This window comes from Marmota marmota, unplaced genomic scaffold (genome assembly GCF_001458135.2).
Source record: "Marmota marmota marmota unplaced genomic scaffold, marMar, whole genome shotgun sequence".
NCBI lineage: Eukaryota > Metazoa > Chordata > Mammalia > Rodentia > Sciuridae > Marmota > Marmota marmota.
In genome coordinates, this window is record NW_026000141.1 from 2,931,407 (window position 1) to 2,951,972 (window position 20,566).

The following is a 20,566-nucleotide window of genomic DNA, read 5'->3' on the forward strand; positions in this document are numbered from 1 at the left end:
AGCTGCTCAGGACATGATAGCCAGGGAGAAAATATAAGCCCCCAAGGGACACCTCTAGTGACCCACATCCTCCAACCACACCCTACCTGCCTACAGTTACCACCCAGTTTATCCACGTCAGTGGGTTCATCTACCAATTAGGTTATAGCTCTCATAATCTAATCATCTCACCTCTGAACTTTCTTGCATTATCTCACACATGAGCTTTTGTGAGACACCTTGTATCTAAACCACAATCGCCCTTTAATTTTATTGGGGATCCTCCCCCCCAATGAACCCAAAACCAAACTTCAAAACAAAAACTATTTTTGTTTATGTGGGTTCTACCTATTGGTATTTACTACATTAGAAATAGAAACTGTTATAGAAACTATATTTGAAAATTTTTAAATGTGTACTTATGAATTAATTCTGCAAAGCTATATTGCATGTTAGCTTAAGTAGTATAATTTTTGAAAAACGATTATATTTTCAAAAAACAAAAAAAAAGAAAGAGACAAAGGGGGTACCATTTACATTTTTGTAAATATTTTTAATGTCTAGCTTGGGAGATGCCAACTGAATTCTCGTATCTACCCCTGCATTTAAACTGGGGCAATACACTGATTTATTGATATGTAGGTAGACTAAGCAATCTCACGTATATCTAGATAAGAGAGGGCTATTTTAGTAGCCATCCAGATCATTGTGTATGGTCTTTTTAAATACTATACCAGAACTTGTGTAATATTATGTGGTGGTTTCTTAGGTTGCTTGCAAGGTGGACTCTTGGGTGGTATCTAGGAATTCTGGTGTACCTTCACCTTTGGAATGGCTCCCTAACCAAGCATGATTCCACAATGTTGTGAACTGGTTGTTGAGAATACACTCATTCCCTCCTAGGTAGGACCTGCTTCTTTATACACTATCAAAAACTCGCATTTTTTCTTAAATACCAGCACTCACCTCATCAAAAAAATTTATAAGTACTGAGAAACTTTCAAAAATCCCAGTGGCAGATACCAATTTTCCAAAATTCCAACTTTTGCTTAAAAGCAACACTGCGGTCATGTGTAACAAAGACTCACCATTGATTTCTCAACATGGTTGACTTGGTTTCGTTTGCTCATATCTAAGATAACTTGTTAAGTTCCCACTCAGACCAGCCATCCTTTTCTGGTCATCTTCCCAGGGAAGGTGGTGCCCCTGGGGAAACTAGCCAGATGAGGCAGTGGGGTGTCCACATGGCCATCCTTTAGCCATGGAGGTCATCTCATGGTGCAAGTGACATGGGCATCTTGTCACTCAGACTGTGAAGGTGATGTGTGTTCTAGGGCAGATGTTTAGCAAAATGGTCATTTTTCTGCTTCCTCGTGGGCGGCTGCAAGTGAGGTGCACTTCTCAGGCTGCACGTGCCCTGGAGGACGTTTGGTTCCAACTGCTGGAAGCGCAGTCTCTCACGGCGCCTACTCACACCCAGGGGACCATGGACCATTATTAATGCAAAAGTAAACAGTGACCAATTCAGTTGACATCCAGGCTTTATTATAGAAATATTGTGGCTTTCCAGCACTACTGACAGTGCCTCAGGGACCCCTGAGATTCACAGACGGTCCTTGGGGGACCCCACACTTAGGCCATCAGGAATCCCTGGTGGCTAAGGGGAGGTGGTTCCCATGGGGGCACGGGGCACCTGAGCAGATGGAAGGGAAAGTGAGCTTCATCCTGTGAAAAGGCCTCGGAAGGTGGGGGGACGTGATAGGAGACTGTCACACATGCTGTCCAAGGAGGCAGGGCTCTTCAGCCACAAGTGCCCCACGGATGTGGAGGGCACAGGCCTGGTCGTGAATGGCTCAGTGGCTCTCTGCTACAACCAACCAGGTTGCCACTTCAAGTTCCCTTCAGTTTGTGGACTCTGTCAGATGCGGAGGCTACTGTGACGCTCTTGCTCATGTCTCATGGGAGATGGGCCACGTGACCTATCAGAAATCGCCTGCTTTTATTTTAATAAAATCTTCCAGGCAAAGAGACCTGGATTCCCAGGCCAGAGTGGCCACGGAAGAGCGTTTTGACTTTTGACCTCAGACACGTCATCAGCTTCTCCTCAGGTCAGAGTTTTCTCATGTGTCAAATGAGGCAGGTTGGTGATGACCAAAATAAAGGCAGACCCCGACGACCCGAGACTCCAGCGGAGGCATGCTGCGGAGAGCGCACTTACCATGAGCTGCTGGTCAATCTGAACCCTATCGCGCAGCCTCTGGCTTCTCGCAGACTCACGTGGACGCTCTATTAAATGCATTAAGAAAGCGGTGAAGCAGAAGCAGATTCAGCGTGGGGTTAAGGAGGTTCAGAAATTTGTCAAAAAAGGCGAGAAAGGGATCATGGTTTTGGCAGGAGATACGTTACCAATTGAGGTGTGAAGACCGGAATCTGCCCTATGAATCTGCCTATGACCTGGGTGCAGCTGCTGGCTCCAAGCGACCTACCTGTGTGATAATGGACAAGCCCCACGAGGAATACCAAGAAGCCTATGATTAATGCTTGGAGGAAATGCAGGCCCTTCCACCACCCTTGTGAAGGACTTGGACAGCAGCCTAGGCACCTGTTCCAGAAGCTTTTAAGCTGGTAGCAGGATGATTGCCCATCCTCATAGCATCTTCCAATTCCATGAGGCTTCTTCCCAGCTAGCTCCAACAGCTGTTTGTTGAAGGTAGAGCCAGCATCTTTCCATCAGTTCCACTTCCTGTTGAGCTTCAATGAAGAGAGTTCCAAGAATATGGAGTGGGAGAAGTAAATGCTAAGACTAAAAAAAAAAAAAATTGAGGCAGGTCATGAGGAGGAGATGGCTGAAATGGTTGCATGCCAGATTCACGGGGAGAAATAAGTGAAAATCCTGTGAAACGCACATTACACCTGAAATCTTTCCACTGTGTAAAAGCAGCGGTTGCCCGTCCTGCGACCAAGGCCCGTCCTGCCTGCCGGGCGTTGCTTCTCTCCTTGGTGTCCCTCCTGTCACCCTCTAGTTGGTCCCAGGTCAGGACTGGTGCTTACTTGGCACACACTGGTCCTGTCACATCAGTGCACAGCTGTCCCACAGTTCCTATGACATGCCAGTGGTTAAGTATCTTCCTGCAAGAGCAAGACCATCCCAGATGATCACTCCCTGGGGGTCCACAGTTTCTGCTTGACCCTCCCTCTCTCCCCACACACCCAGCCTTTTTCCAGCTGGGCTGCCCTTTCCCCAGGGTCTGGAACCCATCTGGAAAGGACACCTTTATCTGACCTTTGAAGCTCAGTGCAGGAGGTGGCAATCAGTACTTCAGATGTTTCAGAATAAAATGTCAACCAGAAAAATAGGTCTCTCTAGTGTTTTTTTCTGTAACCTTCCCATAGGTCAGGTGCAGTGTGCTGTTCTGGTGTCCGACTCCTTCTCTCTGTGCGAGTCCTCCTCCCCCCCTTCTAGGAGGACTGGGAGGGGACTTAGAAGAGGAGGGGGAGAGAAGACAGCCCTATGTATTTCCAACCGCTCACAAATGCACAGTCCCCAATCCCCAAGCACCAAGGGTCAAAAACACCTCACAGAGCAAACAACATCTCTGTGCACTCTAGAGAGACAGTCATCTGTGTTCCTGGGGCCCTTGAGCGAGGCTTGAAGGTGTTATAGAGATGCACAAGAGAGGACCGAGCATCCTCTGCCTGGGTGTCATGTGGCAGAATCAGAGCCTGTGGTTATTCCCTGGGACCTAATTCAAGCATCCCCAAGGCAAGCCACCTCTCAAGAATTGACACGATGTGGTGGCCGGGCCCACTTGTTGAGCACCTGCCATGCACAAGCCCAGCTAGAGGCCAAGGCTGCATCCACGAAACAGCATGGATAAGGAGTTTGTAGGGGCATGTGATGAATTGCACTGGTCACATGTCATCGGGAGCCAAAGAGGCAGGTGTCCCAGCTGAAGAATCCACAGATACGATTGAAGATTGAAACACAGGACATGTTTAGCTGGTTGGACCAAAGGAGCGTAGCTTTAGGGGGAGTGCCCAGGAGGACTTTATATAAGCTGAGTCTGCACAGAACCCTGGGGTTTATAAAGAGGTTGGAAGTCGTGCCAGACCAAGGGATGGCATGAGCAGTCACCTTGCTGTGTGTGGGGGAGGGCAGGGGCAGCAGGTGGTGGGGAGCATGGTGGTCGAGGCCTTGCTCACATGTAGTTTTAGTCACCCCATGATGACCCTTTGGTTGGACTGAGCATTTTGTTACCACCCCTCATGTCAGAAGCTGCAGGGGCAGAGGCCTTAGGGTCCAGTGGCACAGAGCCAGGGAATGCCAGGTCTCCCTCAGTCAGGGCAGGTGGGCTTCTCCTCCTCAGGGGCTCAGGATGCATCTGTTCCTTATGATTAACTGGGTGGGTGGTGAGGCTGCTTGCCGGTGGGGCACAGTCCCCTGACTGCGTGGACTGGTCGTCAGCATCCTCTCCCTCATGAGGGGCAGAGGGTGCTTCAAATCTATTTCGTGCTGTGATGGAGGAGTTGAAAACCTCAATGCCACTTTCCAAATACAGAATTTGGGACTCCGATATTACTTGACCTCAATTGTCCAGTCGGTCATCAAGGTCAAGCAGATTACCCACACTCAGAGGCAGGTGCATTTGGGCCAACTCCCTGAGATTTTGAAAATAGTTTTGGTCTGTTGAAGCCAAGGACTACATGAATTTTACAAATTAATAAATGCATAATGTGAAGTATAGAAGATATCCCACTGTTTTGCCATAAAATACTTCTTAAGAAGGTTTTTTAAAATAAGAAAACCATGAAATGAATTGACAGCTCTGTATCTGGAGAGAAAGCGACTTGTCTTTGGGTTAATTTACAGGGGAGCTTTATGCCTCGCTTCAGTGCCATGGATGGTGTCCAGGAAGCCGACACTAACACAGAACACACAGCTCCTAGGCCCGGACCAACTGGGCTGCTGCCCTTTGGATAATTAAATTTATTTCTGAAAACCTCCTGAGATTTATATTTTTAATATCTCTATTTGAAGGAGGCTTGTCCTCTTATGGAAACAGAATGCTTTTCTTTCTGAAATGCTAATTGGGCAGAGAACCCAGAGATAAACAAATTGATTTAATTTTAATCTGCTTTCATGGCGAGGCATAATGATAACTGGTTTCTGTCTCACAGGATTGGAAACCACAGCCCTTAATAAGAGTTTGTGGGTATATTATGCAGCTTTAAATAGCTTGTGTAGTGCTAGACTGCTCTCCATGAATTATTCTGACTCCAGCACTATCTCATGGGCTCCCAACACTTGTCTGCTTCAGATTTTCAATCAGGGAAACTATTAGTGTGACATGAAGAAGCTCAGGCCTCCTGTGCGAAGGCACTTCTTCCACGCCTGGCATCCGTGTGCAGGACCCGCCCTGGAGAAACCAGGCTTGCTCCCGCTGCCAGGAGAAAAGCAGGTGTCAGGGTGGATGAGACCATTGGGCTTCTGTGTACAGGCTGTGGGGATGACCTGCACCTCGTGGGTGCAGGTGTTGTTTGGGGCATGGTTTAGGGTGCTCATCCTGAGTTAGCCTCAGATAGGAAGGAAGGTCGCCACAGCTTCATGTCAATGAGCTTATACCTCCCAACGCAGTGGCCCTCCCCAGAGAGGTGTCCCTGAGTCCCAGGCCAAGCCAAAGCCTCTGTTCCCCACTCCTGGCATCTTGAACCTTTTGCTCTACTGAGCGCCACCCGTCCTCGTGAGATCCTGGATGTGACGTATGCCTTCTGCTGCGGCCGTCCTTGCTGTGGAAGTCCCCGTTTTGGCCATCCTCTAACACCCACGAGGCAGGGAAGGGGTGACTCTTTTCACCTTGATGTTGGGCTGTTTGTATGGAACAGTCAGTGGTGAGTGGCTCTCGGGGTCCCATCTCTCCTCCAGGGGAAGGGCCCAGTGACCTTCCCAGTGGTGGAACCGCTCTTGGCCTTGAGGAAGCCACTGAACTTGGTGAGCAGGGAGCAGTGGGAAGGACTCCCCCTCCATTTATTTGGTGGGTGGGTATTGTTTGTTCCCACACTTGCCTGGCCATGCCTACCTGGCCAATCAGCTCTGTGAGGGGGTCATGAGGACCATGGTGTCCACGCCCACATCTCCAGCAACTACGCAGGAAATGCACAGCGAACATGCTCCTCTGTTTTAGGAAATGCCCCTGCCTCCCTGCACGGTGCTCATCAATGGGCAACTGAGCGCACTCTTGGACCTCTGCACACTGCCCCAACTGTTCCCATGTCTGCTGACTCCAGCTGCATCGAGTGCCACAACCCTCCATGTGGCACCAGGATCCACGTTCTAGATACGTGCATGTGTGGCTCTGGCCTCTGCACCCTGTTTCCCAAGGCGTCCAGCCCACTTGACCATCTTCTTTTTATTTGAAGCCAGCACCCAGCTTTGTCCTGTGTGTTACCTGATTTTGCCTGTTGATGTTTAGTGTGAAACGTCCCTATACCACTGGACTTAGAAGAAAGCAAAGGTGCACTTATTCTTTGCACATCAAAAACTTTTTTGAGGCCAGGCATGGTGGTGCATGCCTGCAACCCCAGTGACTTGGGAGGCTGAGGCAAGAGGATTGCAAGTTTGAGGCCAGCATCAGCAACTTAGTGAGGCTGTAAGCAACAGAGCAAGACCCTGTCTCAAAATAAAATATTAAAAAATGGCTGGAGATATGGCTCACCAGTTAAGCTCCCCCGAGGTTAATCCTTGGTACAAAAAAAAAAAAAAACTATTGTAAAAAAAAAAATCAAAGCCTTTAAGGTGAACTCAGTTTGGAGACTCAGCCCAGCTGTCCCCTTTTGGGCGTCTTCCAGCTCAGAGTCCAAGGCAGAAAGACTTGCAATAAGCAGTTTTGATCAGGGAGTGAGAAGAATTCTGGGCTAAGTTGTCACAGGTTTGGTAGAGGAAGAGGAAGGAAATTCAGACAGATTTTCCACTAGTGGCCTCAGACCCTGTCGCAGGGCACTGCCTGGGTGTGCCACGTGTCCTGTGTGAAGAGGACATGCCCTCTTTCTACCCACGGGAAGCAGAGGCTGGCATCTTGGGGTTTGTGTGGCTTCTGTGCTGTGAGTATTCATCTACCAGACCTCTGGTCTCCCTGTGGCCCTAGAGGGTGTTCTAGAACAGCAGAGGTCTTCAGGCTCGAGCATGGGTGTGCCCTGTGTCCTGCCAGACAAGCCACAGATATATGGGCATCTGTGGCTTATTTATTTATAGATATTCCAATTCTTAAAATTGACCTGCCTAAGGAAATGCTTGGCTTCCTATTTCCCATTATTAGGAAGAAAGGGAGAGAGAAGGGGGAGGGGGAAAGGGAGAGAAAGGAAGGGAGGGAGGGAGGGGACATCCTGCTCACCCACCCAGGGTCTCCTTAAGATGACTCCCCTGGGCTGCAGAGCCTATGGTCCCAACAGCCCTGTAGACCACTGAGCAACATTATTGTCTCTGAGAAAGCAGATTTCTCTTATGAGGGAAAATGGGAAAACTTTTTGCAAGCCACCATTTCTAGTTCTTTGCTTTTAGTGAAGAAGGAGGAACTGATACAATTGTTACTTTCTTAATCATCACTTCTGGTGGTGTATCACAATGTAATTTGACACATAAGGAGTTCTAGGAATTGAGTGACATTGCAATAACAGCATGCACTTAGTTCAGAGTTTCTCAGAAATCCATCCACAAAGCTGAACTGCAGGGGTCGGTGGAGGTGGACCCTGTTTCCCTTGACTCCCCTGGCCCACTAACTTGTGTCCTGATGGGGGAAGAAAGCCCCTGAGAGAGGACATCCACTGTCAGGTCACTGTGATCGGCACCCTCTCACCTTTTCTTCTGCACCCCAGAGGAGCAACCTGAAACCAGACTCCCTTTTACTGTGCGGTCCTGGGTCAGGGTCTGCCAATGAGGGGCGTGGGACTTTGCAATACAGAGAAGACCTACGCCTTGCAGCTTCACCTGTGAAGCTCCAGAGCTGGGGACTTCTAGTGCAGGGAGAGGGCGTGGTAGGCGGGGGCTTCCTGACCCAACTCCCAGCTGGCTGCTGATGACTCATCGGAAACACTGTCAACTGAGAATGTTCTAGAACTGCCTTAGTTTTTTGTCCAGCTAGGACCCTATAAGAGTATTACACTCTCCTGGCCTTATGGAGTGACCTGTGGTCATGTAACTTGCTGTGGCGAAATGACGTGTGTCACCTGCAAGGAGCCATTGCTGAGATGTGCCTCCTCCATTCCCAGCACCAGGTAGCGCAGGCAGCCTCCTGGACAGCCTCCCCCAGCCTGGTTCCCACCTCTCCTCCCAGGACCTCACCACTGAGCAAAACCTAACTCTTCGCTGTTGTAAGTCAGTAGGGCTTGGGCTCCTAGTACAAACTGACCTGACTCCGCAACTCCACTCCTCTTAGTGATCAATGCATTTCTGGTAATATTTTGATGTTTTGTGTAGAATAATTATTCCCTAAAGCTATGACTTACTTTATTTTTGCTTAAGTGTGTGCTTAACATAATTGTGATGAAATCTTAACATGGAATGATATATTTTTTAGTTTTAAAACCCCTAATGGACAAACATGGATGGCATATCTTCAAGGCACGTGACAGAATGATTTGATGTGGACCCAGGTTTGAGTGAAGGCTGGAGCCAAGTTAGCACCTCCTTCTCCATCTGCACTGCACCTTGGGGCCCCAGAACTTGTGGGAGGAGAAATTTGCACCCTTGGGCCATCTCCCCAGGTCCCTTCCTCTCCACCCTGGCAACTGCCATTCTGCTCCCTGTTTCTGAGTTAAGCATTTGGAGGCTGATGGACACCAGGAAGAACAAATTTGAACCAATGTACAACTTTCAATTGCAGATAATGACAGTCAGCCATAAAAGACCTAGAAACATAAAGTAGAAAACAGGGTAAAACACCGTGAAAGACAGAAAACAGGAACAGAAGTTCAAGGAGAAAAAAAAGGAGCCAGTATAAAATTTAACTGTGGTGAAGAAGAGATTGTGTACTTTTTTCAAAGTGAATAATGGTGGGTATCAAATCACCATGGTATTTAGCATCTAGTGAATACTTTTAAGCAAAAGATATAACAGTTTAATTTTAAAATGTCAATAGTTACAATATACTGAAAATTCCAACCTTTGCTGCTTAAAAGGGAGAATTTTAAATGTCAGCTTCAAAATATGCCTGGGGATACAGAGTTTTGTCAAAATCATTCTAGAGCATGGCTGTCCAATGAGGTTTTCTATGATGATGGAAATAAGCTCCATTGGTGCCGTCCAATGCCCTGGTCCCCATCCATGTGAGGCTCTGGGTTCCTCAACGGTTGCTATGCAACTGAGGAGCTGAATTGACTTTGTCTCATTGTAACTAATTTAAATTTGAGTAGGTCCATGGGACCAGGCACTGTAGCCTTGAGCTGTGCTTTTCCTAGGTGTGTGCAAGAAAGGCGAGTAGGTGGTGGGACCATCAGGTATAAAAGAGGTCCCAGCAAAATTGCAACATTTTTTTCCATTCACTGCTTTAAAAGGAGGACAACCTATTACAGTAAAGTTGGACACATTTTCTGCTGATTTCAACCACCATTAAGACAATGCTGCGGGTCTCACTGAGCACTTCTGGAGGATGAAGCTCTCTGTTGTCATAGGAAGATGTGAGAGGAACCCTTGATATCACCAAGGCCTTGGCCTGAACTTGGACTGATGGACCATCCATGGGCCCTCCTCTGCTCAGAGCTGATACAGGTGGTGGGTGCTGGCATGAGTGGTGGCCAGGGCCGAAGCAGCACTATTCCTGCTGTCCTGGTGCATGGACGGCTGCAGAGCAGGATGGTGGCCCGGAGGGTTTGTATCAGAGGAAGACCACATCCCAGAATAGCATGAGTGCTCTTTCCCGTGCCCTGCACTGTTTTCCAGCCAGCAAAGGCAACCCGGACGATGTGCCTGCAATGAAGGCCAAGCAGAGGCTGGAACCTCCACGTTGCACCAGCTGTGCGGTGCCTCAGGGGACGGTGTGTGCACTTTAGGACAGACTGGGGTCAGACCCTCCGTACCCCATTATCTGAGATGGACTGTGGAATTCTGAGAAGTCTGGGCAGCTCCTCAGGCAGGTCTCTATTTTTTTTTAAATTTTTTCTTCCTGTTTCATCCCTGGAGAGAGAGATAAACAAACCTGTAGTGTCAGGAAATCTTCTCCCTTAAATGTGCATCATAAGCTATAATTTTTCTCTATTTTTACTCTTTGTTTTCCATCTTTCCGGGTTGCAGGGGATTTGCAATGGATGAGTGGGCCCAGGAGGAGAGAGGCCTGCATGCTGATGAGCATGTCACATCCCCTTCTTCTCATTTAGTTTAAAATACCAACAGCAACATGTGAACTAGGAAGAAAGTTTTAGGATGTCTGAACGGTCCTTTCTTCCTCTGACGACCCTGTAATGGATGTTTCAACATCAACCCTTGGAAGTGCAGTGTGTGCTCCCTGGGTACTGGAACATGATGTGTGCTCTGCTCAAGGCAGGCTCTGCTGGGGCACTTTGTGGCCAGGAGGTCCTGAGGGGGTCACTCTGCACCTGGACTCCCATCCTCTGTCTTTCAGCGTTACCACCCAGAGCAGAGCTTCCTCCTGCTCCTAATGTCCTCAGACCCAGATGTGTCCATCGTGGGTGACCTGGGTCACGGTTTGACAATGAGGGGCACTTGCACACATCCAGCCTGGGCAGGAGGCAGCCGGCTCCAGATGAGTACAGCTGGGTTGCTGAGCACCCATCAAAGACGAAACTGAATTCTGTGTAATCGGCTTGGCTTTCCAGTCTGGAAAAGAAGCCTCTGTAGTGGATTTAGCAAGTTACTGCACTTCTTCTTATTGCCATTGTTTTTACTGACAGCCTGAGAATTGGCAGGATATGGGTGTCTTGGAAAGAAAGAGAGACAGTAAAATAGCTGGGAGAATATGCTGTTTGGAAGGCTGGGGGTTCAGGCCACAGTGGGGTAGAGGAGAGAATTACTCCAGCGAGTGGAGCTGGGTCAGGGGCAGAGAGGATGCACTAGAGAAGAGCCTACCGGGTCTTCAATTTCCCAGAAACATGGGCAGACCAGCAGGTCCAGTCCAGCTGGCACCCATGTCACTGAGAAATGGCAGGGAGCTGGGCTCCGGTCTCACCCTGCAGGTTCACTGTGATCTTCTGGCATGCAAGTTGCAGAGGAGATGATGGGCTTCCCCCAGGCTGGTCTCCAGCTCCCGCTCTCAGTGAAGAAGACTCCAAAAGGGCCATATTTCTCTGCCTGAGGGGGAACAGTGGAGGGAAGGTGATACTGCTTGAGCAAGGGATGAGGAAAGAGGGGCTGCAAGAGACCTGAGCAGCTGAGGCAAGTCATGTGGTGTTCACTACTGAACTTGGCTACATGTTAGGCCTTGGGGAGCCACGGGAAGGTACTGTGGTGTCCTTGGGCACAGAGGGGCCTGTTGATTTTCTTTCTTGGACAGCATCTCTGCCCCATATTCTCTCCCTACCTTTCTCTAAACCTCAGCCTGCAAGCGGCTGGCCACCCAAGGTGGAGCATTGCATGAAGTTTCTCTCTCTCTCTCTTTTTTTTTTTTTTGATTGACAGCTCTTTATTTAGAGGGTATAAAAACATGCTTTGAGATATGCATACTTGTGGAGTAATTAAATCAAGATAATTAATACATGCATCATCTCACATACATTTTTTTTACTTTGAAAATCATTCAGTCTAGGTGAATATACATACAGTGGCTCACACCTATAATCTCAGCAGCTCATGAGGCTGAGGCTAGAGAGACTGTAATTTCCAAACAAGAAAAAAAAAATTTAAAAAAACATAATTCATTATTATTAGCTGTAGTAACCATTCTGAGCCATGAATCTCAAAAATTTATTTTTCTTGGCAAACATATATTTGATATCTTTTAACTAAAATTTCCCCTTTATTCCTGCTCCTTCTTTCAATAATCACCATGATATTCAATGCTTCTATAAATTTAATGTTTTTAGATTATACATGTAAGGTAGATTATTCTATATGTGTCACTTTGTGACTGGCTTACTCCACCTTGTATAATGTTGTCCATATTCTTCTCTTTTTTTTCTTTTTTTATTTTTATTTTATTTTTTAAATTTTTTATTGTTGGTTGTTCAAAACATTACATAGTTCTTGATATATCATATTTCACACTTTGATTCAAGTGGGTTATGAACTCCCATTTTTACCCCGTATACAGATTGCAGAATCACATCAGTTACACATCCATTGATTTACATATTGCCATACTAGTGTCTGTTGTATTCTGCTGCCTTTCCTATCCTCTACTATCCCCCTCCCCTCCCCTCCCCTTTTCTCTCTCTACCCCCTCTACTGTCATTCATNAAGAAAAAGTTGGCTATGATCTACATACTGTGGGGTCGGGCTCCAAATTCCTCAATAGGACACCCATAGCACAAAAGTTAATAACTAGAATCAACAAATGGGACTTACTCAAACTAAAAAGGTTTTTCTCAGCAAAAGAAACAATAAGAGAGGTAAATAGGGAGCCTACATCCTGGGAACAAATCTTTACTCCTCACACTTCAGATAGAGCCCTAATATCCAGAGTATACAAAGAACTCCAAAAATTAGACAATAAGATAACAAATAACCCAGTCAACAAATGGGCCAAGGACCTGAACAGACACTTCTCAGAGGAGGACATACAATCAATCAACTAGTACATGAAAAAATGCTCACCATCTCTAGCAGTCAGAGAAATGCAAATGCATGAAGTTTCTCTAGAACCACCACCAACACCTGGTGCCCGTCCCAAGTGCCTTTTGATTAGGAGAGGAAAATATAACTCAACACTTAAGGTGTGTCATTAGAGACCCCAGGCCACCAGCCAGGTCAGGGGGAGGACCCTGGATCAGATCCCTGACCTTGGTTCAAAGTGCCCAAGGCCTGAAGCACTGGAGTGTGAGCCCCGGGTAGGGGATCGTGAGTTGGGGGTGGGGCTGTTTATGCAGCAGGGCTATGGAAGGGACATGCCAGCACTCAGGTTTGGAAGGACAGGAACCACAACCCTTAATAGTCTAGGGGACAGAGAGATACATCCAGCAGGTGCAGAAGGACATTGGCATCCAGGTGGAAGGAAAGTCACTTGTGCTGGGACCTGGGAAGTTTGGGGCCCTCTGTTGAGAGGGGTTCTGCTATGGGACATGTGGAAATCGTGGAGCCGAGCAAGGTTTCTGCTCCCATGGCCTCCTGCCTGTGCTCACTGAAGCCTGGGGCTTGAGGACCCTTGTGGATAAAGAATCTGTGATGGGGACCCAGCATAAATGACAACCAGGGATGTGAAGGTGAGGAGGGCTGCACAGAAGGTGGCTCTCCTGTAGACACAGGAGAGAGGGAAATGAGTGCCCTTGGCTTGCTGGGGCCTGGGAGAGACTCCGCGTGTCCCCTCCCAACCCAACAGGACACTTGAATAGCCGCAGGAAGCCGTGGACCCGAGGACATTGACAGGAGCTGCAGATGAGCCCATGGCCAGCCTCACCCAGCTGCAGAGCACCTCCCAGTCCACTCTGGGGATGGCAGCACCCCAGGAAAGGTTTCTGAGTTACCATGTGGTGGTTCCTCTTTGAGGGAACCAAGAGCACTCAGCACAGAAGCCCGAGCCGAGCAGAGAGGAGGGGCATAGGGACAGGGTGCAGTGGCCAGCAGGAGGGGCGCGTGGTGGTCCAGCGCTGGTTCACGTGACCAGAGAGCAGAGTGCAGATCCCAGAAGCAAGGAGGGCAGTGGTGATGGTGACTGACAGGGTCATGTTGGGGCCACCAGCAGTTTACCCAGCCTGAGTGGACCCCAAGAGACTTTTCAAAGGGGAGGGACCCAACCCTAAGAGGCTGCCATAGTGAGGCCACTCAGTGGGGCATCAAACCTGCAAGTACCGGGCAGGTGTTAGAGCAGCTTCACTCTGTCCTGAGGCTCAGACTCCCAGCTGTGTGTGGCCTGTGGGGTATGGACTGGGGTGACCCTGATGCCAAAGTCAAGAGGTGTTTTTTTTTTTAATATTTTTAGTTGTAATTGGACACTATACCTTTATTTTATTCACTTATTTTTATGTGAAGCTGAAGATCATAGCCCAGTGCCTCACATGGGCTAAGCAAGCGCTCCACACTAAGCCACAGCCCCAGCCCAGGAGGTGAGATTTTATACATATGGGAATAGCTAATTTCTACAGATGATAGATAGAGAGGTAGAAAGTTAGATGCTACATAGGTACACCTAGAGAGATGATCAAGTATATGTAGATAGATAGCTAGATAACTAGATTATACAGACATATATATGATAGATTATAGAGAAGAAATAATAAATATGGATTGATAGATACATAAATGAATGAATGGATAGATGGCAGGATGGATGGATGTTAATGTGGAAAAAGAGTTACAATGTTGCTTCCTTCTTGCAACATCTGGGTCCCAATGTTTCCAACATACTTGTGTTTCAAAGTTCAAATTGGAATTGCGGGCAGCTAGGACCTAATGCACACTGCTTATTTCTCTGTCATGATTCTTCTTAAACAATTGTTATTCTCAGGCCTCAGCAGACCTGCTCTCTCCCAGTCCTACAGGAAGGAACTTCAAGGAGGAGAGAGACTTGGCAGTGTACATATGAGGACTTCCCAGACTTGGGAGGACTCCCATTCCTGCCTGTATGTTAGCTGCCATATTCTCAGTGATGTTTTCTTCAATCAAAGTACAGCAGGCTGTGGAGTCCTCTGTATTTCCTGAGTCTTGGGGTGATGGTTACTCTACCAGAACATGTGGACACTGACTCAACAGTGACTTAGGCCCTTTATTAAGAGCAAATAAAGGACTCCTTCAGGGGACAGGCAGGTGGTAAAGTGGACAGGATTAGGTCAGAGCATGTGCAAGAAAGATAACTGTGTTTGGAGATGGCTAGGGGAGGGGGGCAAAGTGAAGCACTTAGGTGCCGTTTAAAGGTGGCAGTGAAGCTATTGATGCTGTTATCAGGCCAAGCCAACAGCTACCATTCCAAGGCCAGCCACAACCTGGATTAAAACAACAAAAAAGTCTTAATTATTTGTTTGAGTTGATGGTGGGGCTTCCTCACCCTCTGGTGGCCTTGAACTTCTCATGTGGTGGCTCCAAGCTCCCAAGGCAGGTACCACAAGAGGGGCAAGGAGGTTGATCCAGTGGTCACCACCTAGCTCCTGGGGCTCAGCACCACATCCACCCTGGCCACAAGCCTTTCCCTTCCTGGTGGGAGGAAGACCCCGAGGGAGGGACAGGAGGGGCGTGCCGCTGCGGTCACCTCTGGAAAGTGCACCAAGGCTGCAGAGCAGCAGGAGGACTTGGAGAGGACAAGGAGGCCGAGTGGGGAGGCAAGTCAATCAATGAAAATAGACAAGCTGTCCCCTGGTATTTATCAAGGTGTCTGTCTTCACTGTGGGTTCTCTTTAGTTTACAACCTGCTCTGCACTTAGCTTTCAGCCGGCCTCATTACTGCAGACTGGTAATGGCTGTGAAATTGTTACTTAAGTGTTGTGGAAAGTGCAACAGCTGGCTGCTGAGCAGCGGGCAGCATGTGGCCGCTAAGTGCCCTGTGTGGCCAGGGAGGCTTCCTGGAAGTGGGCAGAGCTCAGCTCTGAGGTGCTCACTGTCAGTTGGGAGGCTGGGGGCTGCGCAGGAGAGCCCGCCGGCAGGGGGCGTTGGAGAGAGGGTTGAGCAGGCGCTCCTAGATGGAGCCAGAGGAAGAATTCTCCCCTGCAGCCCCAGAACTTCCCCCAGCAGTGGATTTGAATATGAAAATAGAGGAAAAAATACCAGAATGGGATAAGAATTCATTTGTTAAAGTAAGAAGTGTTCTCTGTTTATTTTTTTTCTTCATCTAATGTTGAGAAATCTAGACATTTGCTTCTTTTCTGCTTAAAAACTCAGCCTTTGCAGCCAGAGCTGGGTCAGTCTGTCCCCTGTCACCAGGCTGGGTAAATAGCCGCAGACCCTCACTCCAGCTTTTGGTGACGTGCTCATGGCCTACTGGGAAAAGAGCAGGGAAAGTTGTCCCTAAGAGACAGTAGAGTGCAGGTCACGCTGCAGTAACAAGCAACCAGAGAGCTTGATGCCCCGAGGCCACCAGATTCTAGGTCTGTTGCGGCCTTCATTGGTCTCCAGCCAGGATCCAGGCAAATGAAGTCGCCAACTTCTAGAACATTCAGCCCCTGGGTGCAGACCTCAAATTGTGCCTGACATCTTCACACTTCTGTAGGTGGGATGCGTGTCCCTCCAGCTCACATTGGCCAGTCAGGTCACATGACCATACCAGTGGTCAAACATGCCCAGTATCAAAGGGGGAGGAGAAGCAAGTCCTGCCCTGTGCCTGGACGAGGTGGAGAGAGAATCCCCAGGGCCAACACACTCAGGGAGATGCTCAATTCTTCAAGGGCCTCTTTCTCAGCGAGCCCAACAATTCACTCAGGTGATGAAATGTCCAGGCTGGAAACCTCTGTCCAATCTTGGTTTTCATTTGCAAAATGAGAAAGGTGGTCACTGTCTGAAATAACATGCTATCTGAGCCTTTGGATGAGTGATGCATCTCTTAGCCTTAGGCATCCCTTCACTCAGGGTGGGACATCCACACCCCAAAGCCAGTTGCAGGCACATTGGCATGAGGGTGACCTAGATGTCTCTATGTACCAAGTCCCCATGAAAATTTGCCCAGAAACTCCACAGGGACAGGAAAGTGGGCCCACAACAGAGTGCATGAGAGCAGATCTCTTAGCTGTATGATCTTAAGCATGTTAATCATCTTCTCTGTGCCTCAGAGAAGTGGCTCTGTAACATGGGGGTAAAACTTCATAGCAGCTTTTTCAGAGTTACACAAGTTTTTAGACAAGACTTCTTTATGTGGTGTAATGATTTTTCATCCCCAGACACACTGTGGGAAGTGGTATTTCAACCTCACAGATTCAAGCTGACACATTCACCAACCTACTTGTCTGCCTCTTTCTTGTTAGAGAATGTCATATAGATTTTGATCAGGCACCATGTTTGGTTGGAAACTGCATCTGCAGGCTGCACATGGAGATCCCTGGACATGACCTTGCTGTGGGCTGAGCTGTGCCCTGCTGTGCTCTCATCCTTGCCCTGTGAATCTGACCTTATTTGCAGATTTACTTAAGATGAGGTCCCACTGGATTATAGAGTGGGCCCTAAAGCCAGTGTCTAGTATCTTCATAACAAGCCATGGGAAGACAGATATGGTGGGAGGAAGACCCCAGGAACCCAGAGAGAGGTGCTGAGGCCGCCACCATTCAAGGGCCACCTGTGTTGCTGGTGACCCTGGGAAGCAGGTTCTGCTCTGTGGTACTGCTAAAGACACTGCTTTTGCACTCTGGCCTCAGGATTGTGAGACAATCAATTTCTGAAGCCCTTAAGCTATCCAGTTTGTGGCCATTTGTTTCCATGGCGCTAAGAAGCTCATAGAGCAGCATAGATTCTAATTAGCATATCAATGCGCTGTATGAAAATAAGGGCCGTAAGCTGCTTGCAAAGGCATCTTTTCATAAGGCTTCAGAATTCTCCTTCAGTGCCACCTACCCTGTCCACAACTTGCTTCGCAAACCTAAATCCTGGCCTGGCCATGGGTCTCTCTGCTCACTCTGAGCAGAGGGGGCTGGACGCGTGGATTGACATGTACTCAAAATGGATGCAAGCTTTTACCGTCTAGGGAGCCGCCTATTTGGAATGGAAATCATCATAATTTTTCCCATTAAAATTAATAATATTACATTGAATATGTTTATTTAAATATATGTATATATTTAACAGAATTTCATTTAGCAGCAGGGTTTTAGGAATTAATTAAGGTTGTCAGTTGTCTCATCTAAGAAAGCATAAGTAGATGTTTTTTATAAACCCATGATTCACAATTGCAGGACCGAGCACGGGAGAGGCCAGGCCAATGAGAGTCCTAATCCAATTCAGGGGTCCCTGGGTACAAATGAACCCCCAGTTATCCCTACCACTGGTTGCAGCAGGAAGACCCAGCCAAGTCCCTGTCACACCTCACATCAGACGGCTGATGCCCAGCAGAGTAGCAGATGCCTGTGGCTGGGGCCTTTGCTCCCGCTCCTGGTGCCCTTCTCAGGGAGCAGCAGAGGCAGGGCTGAGAGATTCTGTCATCAGAGCAGCCACATGGAGTGCCTGGCCCAGGATAGACAACCCACCTGGGCCTGTGGTTGGCTTTGTTCCCACTCCACTGTGAAATGGGGGCTGCAAGAGAGGGAGACAGGAGGACGTCACCTTGCCCTACCCATCGTGATGAAGCTGCTGGGGACAGAGAGTGGCCCATCTCCTAGAAGCAGAGTGGAAGGGTGGTTGCCGGGGAATGAGGGAAGGAGGGGGCAGATACCAGTTGAGGGGTGTAAAGTTTCAGTTATGCAAGAAGAAGATCTACGTCTCTGTGCCCCAGCATTGTGTGGGCAGCTGACAATACTGCGTTGTGTGCTTAAAAAGTTGTCACCCAATAGATCTCACATCAAGTGTTTGTCTGCTTTGTGCTGCCATCTCAGCACACTTGAGACTGGGTCATGGATGTGAAGCAGACTCGTTTCTTACAGTTCTGGATGGAGCTGGATGTCCAAGATCCTGGGCCGCATCATCCCATGGAGGAAAGCAGGAGGGCAGGAGCCCAGGAAGGAGCCAGAGGAAGAGGGCTGAACACCCCCCTTTATCGGGAGCCCACTCCAGTGATAAGGAACCCACTGCCAAGATCATGACATTAAGCCTTTCCTGAGCACAGAGCCCTCCTGGCCCACCCACCTCCTAGAGGTCCCCTCTCAACGCTATTGTATTGGGTGTTGAATTTCTAACACAGGAACTTCAGGGGGCCTCAAACTCTAGAGTGCTCTTACCATAATGAAACAAGTAAATAAGAATAAAAAAAAATTTAAAAATAATGCAAAATGATTGCAATAAAAATTATAAAGGGAGGCCCATAAGGAATGAGATCCTTCACTTAACATATATGATAGGCATACATTTCGCTTGCTTCAGGCATGGTTGGATCAGGGATCAATGCCAGCAGGGCTTGATTCCTTTGCCTTCCCACAGGCTCACTTCAAGCTCAGTTAATTTGTGGTGAAATCCTCGGATCCCACACCCCTCAAGGCTCCCGGCAGGTCAGGGATGAGGAAGGTGATGGGGTAGGGGGTCCTGGGAATTCCTGAGCTTCATCAGTGTGACCCAATGACTGTGATCAGAAGAAGGAGAAGGCTGCTGGTCTGAGGTCATCCTTGCTGGGTATATGTAACCAAGGCCCAAGGAAGTGGAGTGACATCAAGGCAGACCATAGGCCACCACAGAGCTATGGTATCATAAAGAACGCTGTGCAAGGCAGCAGGGTAGGCTTCTGACTTGGGGGTCACATGGGTCCCCACACTTCCCCTGGTACCTCTCGAGGAGACCAGAGCTGGGACCACCATCCCATAACTGACCTGAGTGCCACAATTGAAACACGTCCAGGGAGTGCTCTCTGGATCTGGAAGCTCCTTTACATGGCCCCCTGTGTGCCAACTATTTATGTTTCTTCTTTTCTTTCTTCTCTTTTTCTTCAAACTGAAAGCCTGTCTTTGAAAAGGTGCTCACAGAAACTGTTCTTGTTGAAATATGAGACACCCAGACACCCCTGGAAGAAAAGCAAAAGGAAGGAAATTGCCCCAACAGATATTAAAATATGTCAAAAGCTATGGGGTTTAAAACATTAGGAACTGGTGCTTGAGAAGGCAGACAGATCAATAAGAGCTAGCACAGAGGCCACATACAAGCCGTAAACATACAGATTTATTATGGATTAAGGATGGCATCTTAAATCAACGAGTACTGAACGGAGGGATCATCTAACAAATGGTCTGATGAGAACCGCACAGGGGAATAAAGTTCGATCTCTAGTTCACTTCTCAAACTACAGTGAATTCCAGAAGATTTCAGGGGTTGACCTCCATCAACATCAGCTTCCTAATAAACCACGAACGCAGGACAAATAGGACAACCGAGAAATGGACAGAGGATGTGAGAAAGCATTTAAGGAGAAATGAAATCAAATATAAACGTATGGGCAGACGCTCAGCACTACTCGTGCTTATGAAAATACTGTGCTCACTTATCAAACCCCAAAAGACCAAAATGGCAAGAAAAAGCCCCTTTGAAGGCACCATAGTGTCTGTGAATGTGCAAATGGGCAGCATCTCCCCAAATGGCCGTTTAGAGGTTCTGTAGCATTGGACCATATGCACGAAGGTGCCAGGATCTAAAAACGCTTACAGCTCGTGCACTATGTATATCCCAACAGCCCCGTAATGTATGCATGTAGCATGTGCGTGCTCTGCATGTACTATACACACATGTAATGCATGTACATTGTGTGTACCACATATACCATACCCATATGTAATAACATGTATGTGTGCACTACATATACACACTTGCAATAATACATTGTATGTGTGCTCTCTCTCTATATACACACATATAATACATATACGTTGTATACGTGCACTA

The 20,566-nt window shown here is 48.0% G+C and overlaps 1 protein-coding gene and 1 pseudogene across 3 annotated transcripts in view; both read left to right on the forward strand.

Moving 5' to 3' along the window:
* Tmem132d (transmembrane protein 132D) overlaps positions 1 to 20,566 on the forward strand; it is a 496,798-nt gene that overhangs the window by 198,726 nt on the left and 277,506 nt on the right. The window lies entirely within an intron of this gene.
* Positions 1,800 to 2,798, forward strand: LOC107159089 (annotated as a pseudogene).